This window comes from Sciurus carolinensis, unplaced genomic scaffold (assembly GCF_902686445.1).
Source record: "Sciurus carolinensis unplaced genomic scaffold, mSciCar1.2, whole genome shotgun sequence".
Lineage (NCBI taxonomy): Eukaryota > Metazoa > Chordata > Mammalia > Rodentia > Sciuridae > Sciurus > Sciurus carolinensis.
Window position 1 is genome coordinate 664,200 of NW_025920158.1, and position 6,758 is coordinate 670,957.

Consider the following 6,758-nt stretch of genomic DNA (forward strand, 5'->3'; position numbering starts at 1 on the left):
CATAAAGTTATACATCTTGATTATTCTTCTTCCTCTTCCACTATTTGTCTGCTAGGTAGAAGCCTCCAAAAGCACTTTCGTACCCTGTGTTTTTGGTCTTCTGTTCACCCTTCATACTGAAAGCAGATTCATATCACTATGCTTAAGTATAATTAAACCATTGAGCTTTAGACTTCTAGAATTTCAAAGATAAGTAATTTTCACATGATTACTCTAGAAGCCATCTTACCATTTTGATGACTTTCTTTTTGGTGGAAGTCTGTGAAGAACTGAAAACTGAATTCCCTGGGTCATCCCATTGTGTCTATGCCTGGCAATTTATAGTGCCCCAAACTGAGCAGAATGAAACCAACAGTAGTTGGGAGAAGCAGATAAAACAGTTATGGTGATATGAACAATAAAATTAAATAATTTAGTGGGAGACTTTGGGATAAGAGGGAACTGAAGATAAAACAGTGACAATAATTAAGAATGCTCTAAAACTGGGGGAAAATCAAATGGAAACAAATTTAGAACTAGATCCTGTTTGTACCTGTAACTCTCAAACTACAAATGAGTGCTCTGTAATTCTGGCAGTCAGGAGCATAAGGAGTGCTTAGAGATTTCACATAAGCATGGATAACTTCGTTCAATGAAAGATTTCTTTCTCAAGCAAGATATATAACTCCAAGAAAAAATTATCTTAGTGTTATTAGTGTGGAGGAATAGTTTCCATCTGGGTCTATAAACCTTATAACTAGGTCTTGGAAATGAGGCTAAAAAGTAAGAAATGAAGGCTATATATTTTTAAATATAGTCTACATGTTTTGTTATCAGTTAAGAAAAATAGGTGGAAATTAAGGCAATCCTCAATTTTCTTATCTTTAAAATGAAGATAATATTTGGCATTAATATTTGGAAATAAATGAAGACCATCCAAACGGGAACAAAGTAATTTTTTTCCATTTTCATTCAGTTCTTGCTATAGCAAGTCAATTAGCTACATCACTTTCCTTTGGCAAAGACTCAATGGCAGAGAGGAAGTAGCAAAGTCTCAAAGTAACAAACAGGGAAGGCTTCAGGTATATCATTATATTAGTCATTGTTCTCTAGAGGGAAAGAATCAACAGGAAGTATGATCATAAAAAGGGAATTTATTAGATTGGCTTACACAGCAAGAAGCTAGATAGTTCGCAAAGGCCATGGACTATCTCGCTGAAGCTGGTGTACTGGAAGAACAAGCAGCTGCACAGTCCAAGATGCAGAAGCCCCAGAACAAGAAAGATCAACAGTGCTACCCTAGTCTTAGATGAAGACTTCTGGAAACTACCTGGAGAATCACCGGCAGAGTCCACTTTGGAAGAGTGAAGAAGTGAGAGTCCAATATCCTCAGATGACCCAAGAACCCATTCAGGAGCTCGCATCTGCATCTCCTTCCTTGTTTTTCCATCTTTTATTCCATCCTATTGGGCAGTGCTGCTCATGCTTAGGGAGGGTCTCCACTTCAGTTCACTATCCCACCTTCCAATCATTCCTAGACACACCCTCATGGACACACCCAGAAGCCTCTTAATCATAGGCATATCTTAATCCAATCAAGTTGACAATTCAAATTAACCATTAAAACCATGATTAGAAGCTGTAGGCATAGGGAAGCTGGAATTCAGTTAAACAGAAGTACACTCTGTGATTGGTTTGGAGAGCATATTGGGTTTTCTCTGGCTGATCCTGAGTTGGAAGTGAGGACAAAATACAAGGAACTGGAAGCCATTAACCAAGTTCTGACCAATCTGGGTCAATTATATCAGCTGTCATTTGTCTTTTTAGAATGATCTCTGTAGATTGTGAGTCAGAATTCTGTCATATATGGTCTCTTCAAGGATAACCTAGTGTGTGTGTGTGTGTGTGTGTGTGTGTGTGTGTGTGTACGTATTGAACTTGGAATTTGTTGAAAAGATGCCTGTTGCTGGTTTTGGAGGTAAGAGAATTATGATTGGGCAATAAGGGGAAAGTTGCAATCTCTGGAAGACTGAAGCAGGAAGGCAATTCCTCTGATGTCAGGAATGTCCCCCAGAATGCCTTGAAGTAGTAAAGGGCACTTGGAGAAATTCTCTCCCTCAATCCTGTCTAAATGTAGACTAGGATAAATACTCTCCCTTTTCCTCACTGACAAACTGTTCATATCAATGTTTCCAAGGATATTAAATCTCCTGAGAGTCTGAAACTTTTTTTGCCTCTTTTTTTTGTTTTCTTTTGGAAGGGCATGATAGTTTATTTTTAAAAATTGTACCACACTGATCATGATGACCAGCATACACATGATAAAGGCTTTTCTCTTGGGTATCAACAATGCAGTATTTTTGTATACTGAAATGTTTCAATAGGACCAAGAACATTAAGAAAATAAAGGTCTTAGATGAAAATGGACACTAATAACGCTGGTATCCTAACTCACAGAATTAATTTAAACCCCCTATGAATCAGTGACATAATGTTATCTAGTTATGAAGAACAAAAGTTCTCTTAGAAGTAGGCAGCATGAACTTACACTTTTTGTATTAATCTTTAGTTTTTATAATTTAAGCTATGTCCACCCTGGCTAAAGCACAATCATAGAAAGATAGCTCAGATAACTTCCATGCTAACATTGCACAAGTTTAGTGATTTTACATAAAAATAAAAAAATCAAACCACCACCAAAATAAAGAGGAAAATAAATGTGACTTTCAAATCATTTGAAAAGCATAGAGCTTATTTGTCCAATACAGACTCAAATGCTATAACTTCCAAACTTCTGCAATAAAATTAATTTATATATATTTATATATGGTTTTTGCTTATAAGAATTGTATTTTTCAATCAACAAGAGAAAGTTACTGTTTAGAGAACAACGTATTTGGTGGCATTTCCACATATCTGTAGTAGACAAAGTCACATGATGTTAAATCTGGCTCTAAGTATTCTAAGGTACAAAATTTTGACCGTAGATCAAAATTATGATAATCTGATCTTAAAAATCCAACCCATATGAGACTACTTTTGAGACTAAATGTGTTGTTGAGTAACTATTCCATTAACCTTTTCTTCTTATGCCTTTCTGCAAACCGACTTCTTTAAAAATCATGTGACTCAACACTATTTCATACTGATTTCTTTACTTCCACGTTACCCTTTCAGTACTGGGATTTCTGAAGCAACATTAAGTCTGATTTCATAAAAACAGTAGATACTTTAAGCTTTCAGTGACAGTTTTAAAATCTGTAAACTCAAGAATCACATTATTTAGCTCAGCAACTATAAAAACATTTGAGATTCTGGCATTTCCAACCAGAATCTCTTTGTGCTTTTTAAATTAAGTTGCTTTTGAATCTTTTTGGTATTTATTGGCCATTTATATTTTCCTTATACTAAAATACATTTAAAATAGATTTTAAGGTTAAATGTCTGGGGGTGGGAGGCTTTAATCAATACTTTCTTTTTTTTGAGCACAGTATAAATCAGTAATTTTTTTCCTTCAGTATTGGAACAGTAGAAATTATTTCTTGTCCCTCCTTAGATCAACCAACCAACACCACTTTTATCATGTATAACTTTGAAATTTACAGACATCCCTGAAAACTTTTTGATTAAGTAAATGAGTGAATCACAGTGGAGTCTCAATCAGTTAACAGTGTAGATCCATTTAAAAACAAACAAACAAAAAAAACTGAGTATTAAAATCTTCAAGCTAAAAAAAAAAAAAGGAAGAAAACCCTGAAACCAAGTGTGTGTTATCACTGATTTTGTACTTTTCTCCCCTGATTGATCAGACTCCTCCTTCTCCACATTATAAGATGTGTTTGCCGAAATCCTCACGCCCAGTTTTCAGGACACTTGTGTGAAGAGGCTGCCACTGTGGCATCTAAGGGAATATAGTGCACCATCTCTTCCCTAACAGACTTCATATCCAGAGATGAGCATTGAGTCTCACTCTTCACGTGTTCACCAGCACCTTATCAGGAGACAACACTTGCTCTACAGACTGATGACAACTGATCCTCTCACTCCACCCTGCCCCCACCAATATGAGGTTATAACCTGTTTGTCATCATGTACACTGGCCTTTCACTCTTTCAATCAGAAAAGTTGTGGCTTCCTTTTGGTGGGGGTGGGGATGGGGGCACAAAATGAAAAACCAAGAGTCTAAAGGCACAAAGTTGCATAACTGCTCTAGTTGGAGTTTGTAAACAGAGAACAGGTTGAATTTAGGTAATCCCAATCTGACAGTGAAAAGGCTTTTATCCAGTTGGCTTCTTTGAGACCCTTCATGGGTTTTGAGGTCTACAAAGTATGCACTAAAATACCCATACTTCAAAAAGCAATAAGGCAAATATTATAATCATTATTCCAAAAGTTACAATGGTAGTGTAGGCATACATAGTATAATTTAGTTACAATGTGTGGTACTGTTTCTATGATATAGCCATATTAAAGATTTCTCTCCTACATAATTATATATTCAGCTGGCTTTCAGTTGAACACAAAACCATCCTTGTACCACCACTGATAGTTGGCAACAGCTCTTTGAGAGCAGTTTTTATTCTGCTGCAGAACTTATTCTTGAACTGAAAAAGTTCACAATCCAATGTCCAGTCATTAAACACTATCATATTTGCGAAGAGTTTCTTCCAACTTCTGGGTCACTTTTTGGAAAAATATTTCTTGTTGTTGTAAGAAATGCTGCATCTCTGATTTAAAGTCTCTTACTCGAATGGAAGTGGTCAATTTCAGCCAATGTGGCAAAAGAAATAGTGTTCCAGCGATCCTGAATGCCATCAGCCTTTTGGACCTCCATCTTCCCTTCTTCCATGTGTCCCCTACTCTCCTTCACTTAGGTAAGAGCTCCTTTCTGAATGTGGATGATATCTGGGAAGTTGGCCAGGTGCCCTTGATACAGCACTAACAGGTCCATGACTGGGTCCAGGTCCTGCCTGGGCTGCTCGGCAAAGAGCTCGCAAATGGCGTCATAGGCATCTCCAGTGAAGGCAATGGCCTGATTTAGGCCTGTTGAGAAAGGCTGCTGGTCCAGCTCAAAGGCCTGACTGAGGCCACGGAAAGATTGGCCCACCTTCTGATACTCCTTCTTGAAGCCCGTCACCTGCTTGCGTGGGAACTTGTTGGCAGTGTGGTTGAGCTGCAGTGTGCTGTCATCCATCTTCTTGGGGAAGCACTTGAAGCCATCTATCTTGCTCTCCACCTCCTGCAGGTCAAGAGCGGCTGCGTGCGGGTGGTGTGCTCAGAGTCATGAAGAAGTTGGTGCCCACCATCTCGTCCTTCTCAGCCTTCCTCTTGCCCTGTTTCCAGGCCTTCTCATCTGTGCTACTGGGGCAGGTCAAGAAGTGCTGGAAGATGTCACACTGTGCCAGCACTAGGTGGCTGGCCATGTGGTACATCCACCAGATCAGGCCTTTCTTGCGCTTGAAGTCCTCTTCCAAGCAGCCAGTGGCCTGCTTCTCAGGCAAATGGGACACAGACATTACGGGACTTCTCAGCCAGGTGCGCATACAGCCAGTCGAAGTGCTTGTAGCGCCTGTGCACTGGCACCTGCGTGAAGGAAATATAGCTCTTGTAGGAAATATAGCTCTTCATTCCTTTGAACTTAGTCTGCTTGGTGGGGTCCTCGATAGTGTACTGGAAGGGGTAGGGGTTCTCCTGCCACTCAGGGTCATATGGGCCGTAGCACCACGCATAGTTTGTCCCTACCCTTCACGGAGCCTGACGCATCGCCCAACACAGTGGCCTCCCCACCCAATTTGACAAAAGTGGAGAAGCGGTTGAGGTTGTGGCTCACGGTGGCCGAGCTCTTGGCCCCAGACGGGTGATACTGCGGAGGTACCGATCCACAGTGGGAGCCCAGCGACAAGTTGGAGCGCGTGGACAAGTGGTAGCAGCCAGCCACAGCGCCGCCCGCCGCCAACGAGGCGTCAAGGTCCGGGTAGGCACCGCTGCCCAGTGCACCAGGTTCATCGGCCACCGTGGAGCTGTCGTCCCACTTGTCGACCCAGTCATTGTCACTGCCCTGGCTGGCCTGGTAGCTGCCGTAGAGCTGCTGAGGCGACGGATGCAGGGCGCCCCAGACATACGGAAAGCCCGCGCGGGGCGGCTGGAAGGTGTTGGGCAGTGGCGCCTGCAGGGGCTGCAACAGCGGCAGGAAGACGTCGGGCGGCGGCTTAAAGGAGGCGGTTGGCGCAGTGGGCAGGGAAACCACCGGGCAGCACGTTAGCATAACGAGCAGGGGCGCCTGGGCCGCCGTCTCCCGCTGGGTTGGGCTCGGGGGCTCGGATCACCTGCACGTACGAGGATGGGTAGATGCCGCAGTCGCCGCGGCTGTTGACCCCCTCGAGCCAGCCCTTGATGTCCTGCTCGCTGCACAGGCTCAGCACCCAGTGCTTCCGCAGCGAGATCTCGCCGGGGTTCTCCGACCTGAAGTCTTACAGCGCCCAGGCGCGCAGCGGCATGTTCCTGGCGCCGTGGTGGGAAGTCGGGATACTGGCTCCCCGAGTCTGGGCCCTCCCCTAGAGGCTTGAGGTTCTACCCACGCCCTGGTGCAAGTTCTAGAGCCCTGAAGGCAGCGCGCAACCCGCCTCCCCTGCCCGCAGGTCGCGCCCTCATCGTCGTTCGGCTAGTAGCCCCAACTACCCCGCAGGGCCGCCGCCGGCCGGGGCGGGGCCAACCTGTTTGCCTCTTAAAGCAGTGACAAATTTCTTTTTCTCTAACCTATGAAATTCTAGGGCTAAGAT

The 6,758-nt window shown here is 43.0% G+C and overlaps 1 pseudogene; it reads right to left on the reverse strand.

Annotated features, from left to right (window-relative positions):
* Window positions 1–4,614: 4,614 nt before the first annotated feature.
* Window positions 4,615–6,476, reverse strand: LOC124974647 (sorting nexin-18-like; annotated as a pseudogene).
* Between the last annotated feature and the right edge of the window lie 282 nt (window positions 6,477–6,758).